This window comes from Schistocerca cancellata, chromosome 2, assembly GCF_023864275.1.
Source record: "Schistocerca cancellata isolate TAMUIC-IGC-003103 chromosome 2, iqSchCanc2.1, whole genome shotgun sequence".
NCBI classification, from domain to species: Eukaryota; Metazoa; Arthropoda; class Insecta; order Orthoptera; family Acrididae; genus Schistocerca; species Schistocerca cancellata.
Genome location: NC_064627.1, coordinates 161,515,193 through 161,530,440, shown reverse-complemented (window position 1 = coordinate 161,530,440; position 15,248 = coordinate 161,515,193). Strand labels below are relative to the sequence as shown.

The 15,248-nt window shown below is 43.3% G+C and overlaps 1 pseudogene; it reads right to left on the bottom strand.

Moving 5' to 3' along the window:
- Positions 1-247: 247 nt before the first annotated feature.
- On the bottom strand, positions 248-365 carry LOC126163640 (5S ribosomal RNA; annotated as a pseudogene).
- Between the last annotated feature and the right edge of the window lie 14,883 nt (positions 366-15,248).

Genomic DNA, 15,248 nt, shown 5'->3' with positions numbered 1-15,248 from the left:
CCTTCACAACATTTCACTGAAGACTGGATTTGCGGCTACCTGTCCGACAAGCACTCCGTCTTCAGGCTGCAAGTGGCCCATCGGGACCATACGACCGCCATATCATCCTCAGCTGAGGATGCGGACAGGAGGAGTGTGGTCAGCACACTGCTCTCCCAGTCATGATGGTTTTCTGTGACCAGAGGCGCTACTATTCGGTCGAGTAGCTCCTCAATTGGCATCAAGAGGCTGAGTGCACCCCGAAATATGGCAACAGCCCATGGCGGCCCGAACGGTCACCCATCCCAGTGCCGGTCACGCCCAAAAGCGCTTAACTTCGGTGATCTAACGGGAACTGGTGTATCCACTGCGGCAAGGCCGTTGCCCTGTCCGACAAGGATGATGAACTATGTACATGGCTCGACACCTCGTTCAGTATCACTTTCACTTGTTCAGTACATATCGAGATCATATTACTCCTCATGTACATTGTCTGCACAGTCGAACGTGTACGAAACTACACAATCATCTGACTCATCTTGCCGAAACGCTAGTATTTAATCTGCCTATTCTTCCTCAATCTGCGAAATTCCTAGGATTCCTTTCCGAAGAAATGTCAACTTCGTCAACTGCTGCTGTAGATATACTGCAACGTTTGCTCTTTTTATCGTTGCCATTGCTTTGCTTTGTATCAACATCACTAGTACTGTAGCATTGTTGTGAGTTACTCGTGGACTAAGCAGTTCAAAAGCGCCCCGTAGCCTAAGGTTGTGCTCACCATTGGATACATCCTGTCCCGTCCTTTTTGTTATTAGTAGCCAATATTATGGGTGCATTGTAGATAACGCGTGGGACATAGAATGCCGTAACCATGATTGGCCTTTGCGACGTCTCATTCAAGGCGTTCCTTGTGAGAGGCCGAGCTATCCGACGCTGCTCCACTTCCGTCTCGCCACACATAACATTCGCCACACTGCAGGCCGTCTGATATTGATGATTGATGGCAAAGAAGTTCCTGGAGCGGCTCACTCTCCCATTATTCGAGCTACTGGGAGGTAGAGATGTGCAGATGTGCATGTTACAATCTGAGTGGAACCTGGAGATAAGAACTTGAGACGGAGCGTCTTTGAAGGAATACAATCAAGAATCCTAACTCTTAGGACCGATTACATAAATATCGATGACAGGAGGTCAGTTTTGACGTCAGTTCAGGACTCCTCTCTATTGTGTAACACTAAACTTGGATAGTCCGAAAGACGTTCAGTGTTGATCTACTTCAGCATGAAACTCGCTTGGCAACACCGCTAAAATCACCTGTCGACATGAAGAATAGCAACAAAACCCAACACTTAGTAACCATCCAAATTATCATAAAAATTATAACTTTTAAAAAGTCAAGGATGATGTGTTTCCAAAAGCCGCATGGATGTGTGAAGATGTTTTATACGCAGCTACCTGTTTCACGTCAGTATAGATGCATCATCGGGTTTATGTTGGTTATATTTCCACAGTGTAAATGGAAAGTTGTAGATGGACAACTACGGAGTCCCAGCTTTCGAGAAGTTATGTGCGTTAAGAGTCAAGCCAAAATGGTAGGTTGTCGTAATAAAACAGAGAACACACAAAACATGATTGTCAAAATGTATAAAGCATGACTGCTGAATGAGCTAGGTCAGATAAAACCACGTAGAGGATTTTATAAGATCCGGTAGACACCAGCTGTGAGATGAAACTTAAAATCCCGTGTGATGTGAATACTTCCGTCATATTGCTAACTGGCCGATGTGGTGTAAGCAGCCCGTGGAACCTCCAAAGGCTGCGTACATCACATCGGCCAGTTAGCAAATCTGATTTGCATTCTCATAGCGGCGCAAGCAGGGCCACTCTTACGCGACTGGTACGAAATCTGAATACACATGATCTTTCAGATGTAGAAAAACGAGTACCAACTTTTCTCTATGTAGCAGAACTCCTTCTTGGTGTTGATATTTATTTCCGTCCGTTGATTTACGTGTCAATAAATACTTCTTTATTATTTCAATTTGTATTGCACAAAACAAAAGACTTGTTTCTTATGTCAGTATATTGTAAACTGACGTTTACATTTGAACCCGACTTTGATCCTCCAATATTCACCAGTCAAATTTGATCATTCATACTGCCGGTTGTCAGTAACGTCCTGCCACGATATTTCGGCGCAGAGTCTTCTGGCCATCTTCAAGTGAGTACCACTGTAGCAGTACCGGAGAGTACGCGCTGAGCTCTGCTATTTAAAGCCATACTGAGGTGACATTGCGCAACCGCTGCTCAGCGTGGTTGTTCATAATAACTCCATGCGCTGCGCCTCGCGCCCTCCACGGTGAAAGCTTGGCGTATCGATATCAGGTCGATTTTCATCTTTATGCAGATAATTACGTCGACTACGAAGTTTCTCTATAACAGGATTCCAAGCACATTTTAGCTGATAACCGCTATCTCGATTGATGAGAGTCTCGTTGTCAGACAACCTTATTTCCCCAGATTCATTGATAATCGAGCTCCAAAAGTTTGATGTATGGGCCAAAATTTTTGTGTCGTTGTAATTCATGGAGTGGTCTGTGGAAATACAATGTTCGGCGATTGCGGACTTGGTGGGTTGGAGAAGGCGAGTATGCCGTTGGTGTTCTACAATGCGTTCCTGCACAGTTCGTGTTGTTTGCCCTATATATGATTTGCCGCGTTCACACGGAATCTCGTAAACACCTGATTTACACAGGCCCAGGTCGTCTTTAACGAATCCCACCAGTGATGAAATTTTGGAAGGAGGGCGGAAGATGACTCACACTTGATACTTTCTCAATATACTGCCTATCTGTGAAGAAATATTTCCAATAAATGGTAGATAAGCAGTCGGCTTGAAGGCCTCTTCCTCTTCTTTGTTCACCTGAAGATGGCCAGAAGACTCTGCGCCGAAATATCGTGGCAGGACGTTACTGACATCCGGCAGTTCTCCCGTGTTTTTATAGAACAATCATTACCCCGGGAAAGCTTTAAACATAACAAATTTGATCCTGTCTAATGGCGATATAATCTAAGATTAACGTTTGCACAACACCGATTTCCACGTTAAGCTTGATCTCAGATCAATTTCTGTGTTAATCTATGGTCAAATGCTTTTTACAATGGGCTTTTGAGGACATAGGGTGGTCGCCGTTTGTCTTCCACCTCTCAATCAAGAACAAGGGGGAAGAGAGGGCCATACTGCCACACTACTGATTCCCTGCATTTGCGCATATTAATTCCGCCTTCTACGTGAAGTAAATGCCGGTGGAATTACAAGTGACGCCACCTGCCAAGTGACAAACTGGAACATCACTATAAGGAGAGCAGGTTTCATTCCCTCTGACATTCATTCACGTCCTGACGAAGAAGATGGTGTCAGTCTCCGAAAGCTCGAGTTTTATGACGTAGTTGGAACATCAAGATTTTAAATATGTCATAACTTTTGTCAGTATAGAGTGTAAACTGCGTGGCCAAAAGTTATACAAAGGCAGTGTAAGACGAATCGAACATGGGCTGCTGAAGCCTATACGGTGCATTTCTCTTCGCACCGTGGACTCCTGGGGACCCATATTCAAATCGGCGGCGATTTGATTTGCAGCAGAGCGTCGATCGCCGCATATGGCTCTGCGAACGTGATGTGACAACCGTTCGTCAAATATCTGTGGAAGTTCTTTGTGCCCAATGATCGATCATCTGCAGGTCGTCATGCAGGTCTCCAAATGTTGATGCAGATATGTTTCAAAATAACTTGCAACGAAGGTCGAATCCGGTACTTTGAAAAGACAAAAGGACATGACAGAAAAATGTCTGTCCAATGCCTTGTCATTTTAAATTAAATATTCACCTGACATGGAGGTACGTTTCGTACTAATTTCTTCGTGAATAAAAAGGAAGTACAAAGAGCAGTGAAACGTCCAAACACGTCGGCAAGAAGTGAAAACTGTAAAGTTGCTAGCCTATTTTTGGTGCTCAATGAAACTAATGTGAGCTCTCTTTTTAATCAATGTGTCATCCTTCATATCTATACATTGCATATTTTTCAAAAAGAGGTATTCAGTAGTCAATAAGTTATGCCACAGATATCATGCGTACAAGCAATGTGATCTTTGGTGGTCTGTAGCAGTGTCGTTGCCAGTGTAGCTTTCAGTGAGAATTAAGTTCAAAATGGTTCAAATGGCTCTGATCACTATGGGACTTAACATCTCAGGTCATCAGTCCCCTAGAACTTAGAACTACTTAAACCTAACCAACCTAAGGACATCACACACATCCATGCCCGAGGCAGGATTCGAACCTGCGACCGTAGCGGTCGCGCGGTTCCAGACTGAAGCGCGTGGAACCGCTCGGCCACCAGCGGCCGGCGAGAATTAAGTGAGAGAGCCTGATGTTAGCCATCCTGCTAAGCGATCTGAGAATGGCTAACATGATTTTGTAAAGACTGTTATGAGAAGTGTGAAGGTATCCAGGTAAGGATGTCGCTGCATTGCATGCTCGAGCGTAATTTGTCACGAGTTTGAGAAAGGCAAATAGGTAGCACGATTTTTTCTGTATTGGTTCCGGTCAGTTAGTTTGATTGTCAAGAAGTAACTAAACAGAGTTATTCGTTCACATAGCTCGGACTCAGAGCTGTAGATTCACCCTCCGTTACCATTTGATGAACTAATTTCAAGACAGGGTCGTATTTATTATAATTGATTCTTGTTAAGATGGTTGTAATTCTAAGGAATGAGATTCTTAATACAGTTTTGAATGCTACTCTCTTTTCTGTCTTTCTTTGAGTTTACTTTCTTTCACCGTGTCCTCACGATTATTTTTCCCGTCGCGTTGTACTGAGCGGAACACATCGCTCAAAGTAAAGCATCATTTGCATAACACAGTTGCTTTTCCTTGCATTGCACTTGGCAAGGCTTTTTTTCAGCTGGTTTGCTGCTAGGCTGCATTTTAATTTTCGCTACTTCCAAGCAACACCGAGTTTCCGTTGCTACGAGGTAAATCATGGAAATTTGTTTGGGCCAGTTTAACATCCATCACCGCACAGTGAAATCGTTCAGTCAAGTTTGGCGTTTCAAAATTACGCTCATGTTCAGAAAAAAACAGAACGCCTTGAACGACAAGATATAGGGCTTTCGTATTCACATGACATGTACATTAGTAAGTTCTGCAGAAATAATTAACATTTGAACCATTGTGGCCCGCGGGTTCAAGCTCTCGTCCCTATAAACCGAACGAAATGGACCAGTGTGACTTGAGCAGATGTGCAGGATGGCTTGTGGGCAGGATGCCTTGTACGCGTATGCACGAACCGTACCGTCAAGTCAATGAGTTTGAAAGAGGGCGCGTTATTGGCATGAGAGAATGTGAAGCATCCATTCGGGAAATTGCTGCTCGTGTGGGCCGAAGAGATTCTGCAGTACAATGGGTGTGTGCAGAATGGTTCACGGAAGGCCGTAGAAGACGACGAGATGGGTCAGGTCGCACCACCCAAACCATCTCCAAGCAGATCGACACTTCATCCGAATGGCATTCCAGAACAGATCTGCGTCCTCCTCGGTTCTGGCGCAACAGTGGAAAAGTGCAACACATCGTATGCCGTGTATTACGGCATGGGTTACAGGCGCGTCGTCCACTTCCCCGCCTACTTTTGGTGAATGCGCAGAAACAGGCTACACGGCAACGGTATGGGGTACAATGTCACTGGGGACAGGAATGGCATCGGATAGTGTTCACGGAAGAATCCAGGTTCTGTTTGTTTGAAAATTATCGCTGCAATTTGGTTCGCCGCAGATGTCCAGAGCACTGTGACCTATGTGAATGACATCCTGCGAGACGTACCATAACCTTTCTGAACAACACCACAGACGCCATTTTTCAACAAGAAAATCCACAGCCACATGTTTTTGCATGAACACGTGCCTTCTTGGTGTCAGAGGATGTCAGGCTTTTGCCCTGCCCTCTAGAACAGCAGACTTGCGCCAATCGAAAATGTGTGGGATATGTTGAAGCGACAGGTGCAGTGCTGTGGCACAATTCCAACTGCCACAGATGAACTTTGGAAACAGGTGAATGCACCATGGATGGCTATACCAAAGGACGCCATTGGCGTGTTACACGCGTCACTGCCATCACGCGTGGAACAAGTTATCGGGGCTAATGGAGGGCCATATGCCGAGTCGGCAACAGGAAACATGCCGATCCGAGGTGACTGAAATGCTAACCATTTCTGTACAAAATACTAGTGTACGTGTCCTTTGAATATGAACGTCCTATCCCTAGTCGTTCAAGGCGTTCTATTTTTTCTGAAGGTAGGCGTGTCTTCAGGGCCAGCTTACTTAAAATTCAGTTCAGATTTAATTTCTTTGTCGAACTTATTCTTGCAATAAAGTGGTATATTTACTTGTACATCACTTAATTTTCGGAATTTTAATTAGTCAGTTTGTATTCGTAAATTTACGAGGCATTTTCACCGAAGTGTTTTGGATATTTGTTCTTTCAAAATTGGATTTGTAATTTTACGTAGAACTTTTATTCTGTTTGTTTTGTGTACTGGAACTGTAAGACAAGCACTATGACGTCACACATTGCAGCGCTGTTCACTGCACTGCACAGTACAGAATTTCACAGGATAGCTTATTCAGTACACAGTTTTACGTTATCTAATAGTTTTGTTACAAGTTTATTGCTATGCAGTTGTACAATTTCAGATGGATATGGCGACTGTTTTTCTCAGACAGTCTTCACATAAGCACACTACGTGCGTTGTTCAGCTTAATATTACAATACAGACATGCACGAAAGCTTAAGAACAGGAAACCAATTAACATATGCAATGACGACGACAACAACGACAACAGCAGCAAACAATAACAAAGCAAAACAGTTACAAGACAGCGAACAGAAGACAACATGCGATGGGTGCAGCACTGGCTTCACACAACGTTGGTGGCCAATTATCGGCGGTGGATGGCCTGTCGACGTTCTGGTGATTGGCATAAGTAGGAGTCGTGGTTGTGCGGATGACGCCACGCTCGTTTGTGGACCCACTGCTGCCACTCTTTTGAGCGCAGTGGCGACATTTGTTCTATTTCAGCATTGATGGACCAGTGAGATACAACTGGTGGTATCCGTGACAATCTTACACAACAGCCACGATAACGAAATGACGCCAGGAACGTCATTTAACAACAGTTAAAAAGTGCTAGATTATCAACACAGGCGACGTTGGTCTCGGCAATGAAGGAAAAAAAAAATTGTGATTTTGGGAATGTGTAACGTTCCACTCTCGCATTTCTTTTTTGGCGATTATTGTTATTTCAAAGCCCAGAAAGAGGCTTTAGTTACGGGGGTTTCTCCATTTAGCTAATATAGCACTAAGGATATTTTCAAAGACCGCCTGCGAGGCGATGACAAACGGCGAAGTGTGATGACATAGCAATGCAATGTCAGAATCGTATAGTAATTCAAAAGAGGCCGCGAATAGAGGAATACTATGATGGCTGAAAAGTAATGCCTCCTATATTGTTATATAAAAGCTCTTGGAGCACTTTAAACAAAACAAACTTCAGTCACATTCTACAACTTTATTCTTCATCTGTATATACACTACTGGTCATTACAATTGCTACACCACGAAGATGACGTGCTACAGACGCGAAATTTAACCGACAGGAAGAAGATGCTGTGATATGCAAATGATTAGCTTTTCAGAGCATTCACACAAGGCTGGCGCCGGTGGCGACACCTACAACGTGCTGACATGAGGAAAGTTTCCAACCGATTTCTCACACAGAAACAGCAGTCGACCGGCGTTGCCTGGTGAAACGTTGTTGTGATGCCCCTTGTAAGGAGGAGAAATGCGTGCCATCACGTTTCCGACTTTGATAAAGGTCGGATTGTAGCCTATCGCGATTGCGGTTTATCGTATCGCGACATTGCTGCTCGCGTTGGTCGACATCCAATGACTGTTAGCAGAATATGGAATCGGTGGGTTCAGGAGTGTAATACGGAACGCCGTGCTGGATCCCAACGGTCTCGTATCACTAGCAGTCGAGATGACAGGCATCTTATCCGTATGGCTGTAACGTCTCGATCCCTGAGTCAACAGATGGGGACGTTTGCAAGACAACAACCATCTGTACGTACAGTTCGACGACGTTTGCAGCAACATGGACTATCAGCTCGGAGACAACGGCTGCGGTTACCTTTGACGTTGCATCACAGACAGGAGCACCTGCGATGGTGTACTCAACGACGAACCTGGGTGCACGAATAGCAAAACGTCATTTTTTCGGATGAATCCAGGTTATGTTTACAGCATCATGATGGTTGCATCCGTGTTTGGCGACATCGCGGTGAACGCACATTGGAAGCGTGAATTCGTCATCGCCTTGCTAGCGTACCACCCGGCGTGATGGTATGGGGTGCCATTGGTTACACGTCTCGGTGACCTCTTGTTCGCACTGACGGCACTTTGAACAGTGGATGTTAACATTTCAGATGTGTTACGACTCGTGGCTCTACCCTTCATTCGATCCCTGCGAAACACTGCTTTTCAGCGTGATATTACGCGACCGCATGTTGCAGTTCCTATACGGGCCATTCTAGATACAGAAAATGTTCGTCTGCTGCCCTGACCAGCGCATTGAAAACGTCTGGTCAATGGCGGCCGAGCAACTGACTCGTCACAATACGCCAGTCACTACTCTTGATGAACTATGGTATCGTGTTGAAGCTGCATGGGCAGCTGTTCCTGTCTGTACACCCCATCCAAGCTCTGTTTGACTTAATGCCCAGGCGTATCAAGGCCGTTATTAGGGCCAGAGGTGGTTGTTCTGGGTGCTGATTTCTCAGGATATATGCACCCAAATTGTGCGAAAATATAATCACATGTCAGTACTAGTATAATATATTTGTCTAATGAATACCCGTTTATCATCTGCATTTCTTCTTGGTGTAGCAATTTTAATGGCCAGTAGTGTATATGTCTCTAAACATAGTCACCCTGGTGACGAGAAAAAGTGTCCCAGAAAGAGACTATATTGTTGATACAGTCATTATAGAACGTTTGTTGACGGAGCCACATCATCACTGCTTCATCACTATCAAAGCTGCTCTCTAACTTTTGGAAACAGATGAAAATCGTATGGGGCTATGTCGCGACTGTATGGAGGATGGTCGCTGACAGGGTGCTCTGGGCGTCGGACTGTTGTGGATGTTGCAGCCTTCGTGTGTGGTCTGGTATTGTCCTGCTGAAGGAGAGGGTTCTGTTAGTGTGGACGAAGTTTTCTGCGACTGAAAACTTCATTACATTCCGCTATATCTCATGCACTGACGTAGTTACATTGCGCACTGTCACGTTATGCGTTACAGATTGGAGCCCTCTAGTGGTAGAGGGTTGCAACATGCGCCAGAAAGGAGCGAGAAAATCGTCTGAGCAATATGCATGACGTATAATATGTCAGCCGATATTGAGAACAGAATAAAAAATTCGGGGGCACTACTTTCATCACGCCCTCGTAACTATGTACAGAAGAAAACCTCAGTTTGTTTTTATAATTATCAGTCTTCTGGCTGGTTTGATGTCATGCGGCAGGAATTACTCTTTTGTACCAACCTCTTCTCTGCAGAGTAGAAATTGAGAAATTGCACCCTATGTCCTCATCTGTGTGTTGGATTTATTCCAATCTCTGACTTCATCTACAGTTCGATATGTTTATTTCATCGTCGATTCTGCACAGCAACTCATTACTCTAGTAGTCCACGTAGTTTTCAATCTTCTCCTCTTGCACCACATCTCAAACGCTTCCATTCTTTTTTTTTCGGTTTTCCAGCAGTCCATGATACACTGCCACAATGGTACAAACGCGATTTCACAGAAATATCTACCTGAAATTAATACCTATGTTTGATACCATATAACATTAACTTCCTGCACATGTACTATCATTTACCAAATTTGGTTTACTACGAACTATGTCTATGTAAGGTGTCAGGCAAATCCAACACCTTCCATGAAAACCCTGACATGATAAGAAAATCCAGTAGTATGTTACATAGCTCCGAATAAATCGTGACATTAAATTAACCAAAGTAATACGAGTAACGATTCAGCAAATGGAATACCACAGACTAACACAAGAATGCCTAAATGCATGTCATACCTTCCCACCGTGAGACAGACGCAGTTCCGAGGGGAGAAACGAGAACAGAAGCCGAGAGCAGAACCGTGTTAAGCTGGAAGGCCCTACGATAAGGGACGGACACCCACGTCGCCAGCTAACCGCTAGGACCATGTTAAAAGCTAGAGCCCTCCAGAAGAACAGTATAGATCTTACGATAACACAAAAAGGGCTACCCCAGCCGCAAGTTTTAGCGTGAGACTTTTTCGCGTCTCTGTTACGTCAGGACCACCCCCCAGCCCATGTTAAAAGATAGAGCCCTCCAGAAGAACAGTACAGATCTTACGATAACACAAAATGGGCCACACCAGCTGCAAGTTTTAGCGTGAGACTTTTTCGCTTCTCTGTTACGTTGCAAACTTTAAAAACATTGCCCTACCACGAAAAGTATAACGTTTCTCATTGGATAGACAGAAGTTTTGTAGGCGGAGCTTAAGGTTAACATTGAGACCCTGATTGGTCAGATGAAAACACAGCCAGACAGTTTTTTAAAACCAACTTCGGTAAATTGTAGTAGGGAGAAATTAGGAGAGAGTTGCTTCCGAGATGGCGAGGTGAGCGGAGCTTTGCTGTCCGCCGCCCCCTGATGAACACCGACAAGGTAATGAACGCACGCGATGCCGCATAACAGCGCATAAAGCTTCACTCAGAACTGCAGAAGTCTCATCTGTTACACCCCCTTTGTGCGTAATACTTGTGTCGATCGTCAATTAAAGCTCATGGTGTTCACATTTGCCACTTGAAGTAAAAATCTGAAATGCAATGATTTTTCTGTTATATAGTTATTGAGACGCCACATCAGCCACTGTAATTTACGACAAGTTAGAGAAGTAATTAAAGGTAATTGAGGGTCACTGTAGACCATTTTGATAGTTTTCTCTTTTGTGAAACTTTATTTAAACCTAGATTATAGATGTGATATGGCATAGGTCATCCTTCGACCCATTTTAGAACTTGGAACCCATTCAGGGAATATTCGTTCAAATTTTTGTTGAACGCAGTTGGTTTTTACCATTCTGTATTAAAACATTTCCTTTTATCAATAGTGCAATTTATAAACAATGTTTTGTGAGTAGAATAAAATTTCCAATGGTAAACTTAACTGCTTTTTCGACGTTATTCTACCAGTTAATTAAAAATAGGAAATCCTTGAACCCCTTCCACTAAATTTAGTTAGTATTAAGATTGTGAAGTGGAGCTGATGCTGAAATCATTAAGTATTTGGTTATAACATCGCTAGTCTCACTGAACTCTTCTGAACTCTACATGTCATGTGTGGTCTGGCGTCTCCTTACCAGCAACAGGTCCCAGGTTCAAACTAGTCAATTCCCTAAAAAACACGCTCAGAACGTCGTTGCGCGAAAGTGGTAGGGAGACACGATATAGAACAAACAGACACCACACAGAATGTTAGAAAATGGCGACCCTGCCAGGATGGTAAAATACCATGATTGAAGGTCGACCACATGCCTAACTAGGTCAAAAAAAAATCCGGTTAAAATTTTTCGTAATAAAAAATTTTTGTTTTGAAAGGCATAAATAGTTGAAAACTGTAGCTGCAGCGATAGATAGTAAGAAAGTATTCAGTAGAAAGTGAGACGTTGTAGCGGAGACAATAGCATAATTAAGTTATGTATTTTAATATTGTTAGAATTAAGTTTTCTCTCCAATGCAAGTGCACAGGTGGCGGATACATCGTTGACAATTTGGTTCTGACCCAACAAGTAAGTGAATTGATTGTCAAGTCGTGTGTGCAAAAAGTTTATGAAATGCGTGAGATCGTATGAGCGCATGTTGACTCGAAGTAGGGCGTGTGAATTGCTTTTAAAACAGAAAATAAGGGGTTCGGAAAGATTAGCAATGGCAAATCGAGACCTTGACCGAATTGAGGTAGAGACCCAGCATGAAAATGGACAGAGAATAGAGGACAGTACAACAGATGATGCAGTATCGCGAGAAATAGAACATATAACGCACCATAACGAGGATAATGTACGTCAAGGCATAGAAAACGTAAGTCAGCATACGACAGAGGAGGAGGAAAGTAGACACAGTCGATGAGGATTCTAACTTGCGTCTTGAATACGTAGAACCCATAGTACAAGTAATCAGAGCTCCCTCACCACAGAGTACAAGGAATGCGAGCAGAAACGTGTCACAGCACAGTTCAATGCAATCGGTTGCTAACCAACACTTGGCCGAAAACACAGAGCGTAGGACGTCGGAAGAAAACGCAATAGGACCCACCAATCTGGCAGAATTATTACAACTAATGACGGAAACCACGACAAGACAAAATAAAGAAATTGCGAACCAAATTAAAATTCTGAATGCAGAAACCACGAGACAAATGCGTGAGATTAAAGAACAAAACAAAAAAATTCAGTTACACCTAAGTCGTTTGAAGACGAGGCAAAAGAATCTCTAGAAGTGATAGGAAACTTAAAAACAGGTCACAATCAATTGAGAACAGACATTGACAAGGTACAAGCGGACGTACAATCATTGCGTAATGACATTCAGGACGAGATCAAAACATTACGTAACAACACCCAGGGAGAAGTCAAGAAACTAGAGAAACAGATAAACGAAATTACTAGACAAGCAGCAGGTACAGCGCGTGAAGTTGTTGAAAACAGTGTGTTACACAAACGTATCACAAAAGCAGCGCTGAAAAGATATGATAACCGCATAGTCAAAATAGAAGCGCAAACGAAGCGACAATTTCAGAAATTGCGAACAGAGTTGTTGCAAACCATTGAAGAGCGTAGTGAACAGGATCGAACAAGCACAGAGTCTGCAACCACATCCGTATCCGTAACAGCACCTGAAACACAATCAATTAACGAAGATATTACGCATTTGCGATTCCAATCACAGGCGTAAAGTAACATACGTGAAATCAGACAGCCTGCACAGCAACAAACACGTTTCGAAATTCTTGATGAACAAACGTCATCACAAACACATGCGGAACCACAAATGTATGTTTCAAGACCGTTTGGATCGTGCAATGAAGCAGCAAGGTTAGCCAGACAAGATACCGAACCAATACCTGACAACGGAAAGCCAGGTCGCGAAGAGTACAGTGCAATGCATTCAGCTACACGTTCACAACCGATGGAAGAAAATTATTGCGTACCACTCCAACGATACTACGCAAGGGTGGGCGAAAGATACAGTGGACAATATCCAATGGATCTACCACAACCCGAAAGAACGACGGGAGAAATGATCAGAAACGAAAGTGGCGAAGAATCGCGAATTTCATATGGAACTATGACGAAGTACGACAACGATCATTTCCTCACAGTCAGAAAATGTCAACACTTTCGAGAAGGAAACTCACTACATCCACGAACTTTTATTGATCAATTCCGAGTAGGATTACCAGAACACTGGACGTTAGCACACAAATTAGACTTTATATGTGCACACATGTCAGGAACAGTCGCAGAAACCATGCAGAATGTTGCAGCGACATGCCGATCGTACGAAGATTTCAGAGAGAAGTTTCCCTCACGATATTGGTCCAGGGAAGCACAGAACAGAGTGAAGTACGAATTATTACAGAACCCATATTTTGAAAATTCAGGAGAGAAGAGTCCCGTGAAATTTTTCGAATTAATGGCAAAGAAAAATCAATGCTTAGATGTACCATACAGTAGATTATGCGCGATGAAGCTACACTTGAAATACCAGCAATCATTAGTAGGTCGCGGAGGCAATGACGTCGAAGCATTTAAAGGTATTCTAAGGGAACTAGAGTTCATATTTTCGGAAGATGACGCAAGAAAAAGACGAAGCGCACGTGAAAACGAAAGCAAAAAGCAGTGGAATCCACAAGACACAGTACGAAGAAACAATAATTACGAACCATGTGATAACTTCTCACCAAGAAACGACAATAGATTTCAACAAAGAACCGGTTATGGGTTTAGAAGAGAATATGGCAATAACTATAATTCACCCAGGAACGGCAGCAACTATTACAGAGACAATAACGACAACCGGAACGGGTACTGGAGAACTAATAGACCGACAAATTATCAACAAAGAAACCACTATCAACAAGCTGAACAAGAAAAGAGAATACAGATAGAAGAGGTGGAGGTAAGGCCACCAAACCTCGATAAACGTTCAAATTGACAGCTAAGCGCCCATGCCAAAGAGAATGACGCACCGACCCAGGACAATTGCAGCACCTTGAACAGAAAAGTAAATACCTTATGACGAGAAGAGAAAAAGGAAGAAACAAATCCGCAGGGACCAGATGAAAACGGAGACAGGAAAACAACAATATCGTGTTGGGACGAAATTAATTGGGAGAATACTGATGAGGAAGATGAATTACCAGAGGCATGCACAACGAATGTAGGAGGATAGGGCGAAGTAATAAGTATTGCAGAGCTATTTGAGATGGAAACCAGGGAAAGCGAATTCAATGAGGATAATGCGCAGTCGACTGAAGTTGAAAATAAGTTACGAGTGGGCACACAACGCAACGGATATAATGAAGGAAGTTATGAAGCGATAATTAGAGCATTTAGATGCGATTATGTGGAAGTAGCGACGAAGAAGGAGAAGATAGACGAGGATGAGGAAAAAGTAGAGGATGTTGAAGAAAGCGTAAATGAAGGAAGAAATAGAGAAGAGGAAATAAAAGAGAGAGAAGTAGCAGTCGAAGCTTATCCTACAGAAAGTTCGAATTCACAAGGGAAATTCCTAAAAAGACTCATGTATGATTCAGTGGAGGATTCGTTGATGCAAGAAGAAGAAGAACAGAACCAACCGTTTCAAATTCAACCAATTGTGAAGGCCATGGTAAAGCATATCCCAGTCAATATTGTAATTGATAGCGGAAGTGAACTGACTGCGATCTCAGAAAATTTATTCATGCAGTGTAATGCCAATGAGGAATTGCCAGTTCTGAAAACACGTACGATTAAAGTAAGAGGTCCTATTAGAAACAATGCTGCGGAAGTTACGAGACAAACAAGGTTAACTCTTTCGTGTCAAGGTCAAAAGATCGAAGCCAACTTCGTGATTATA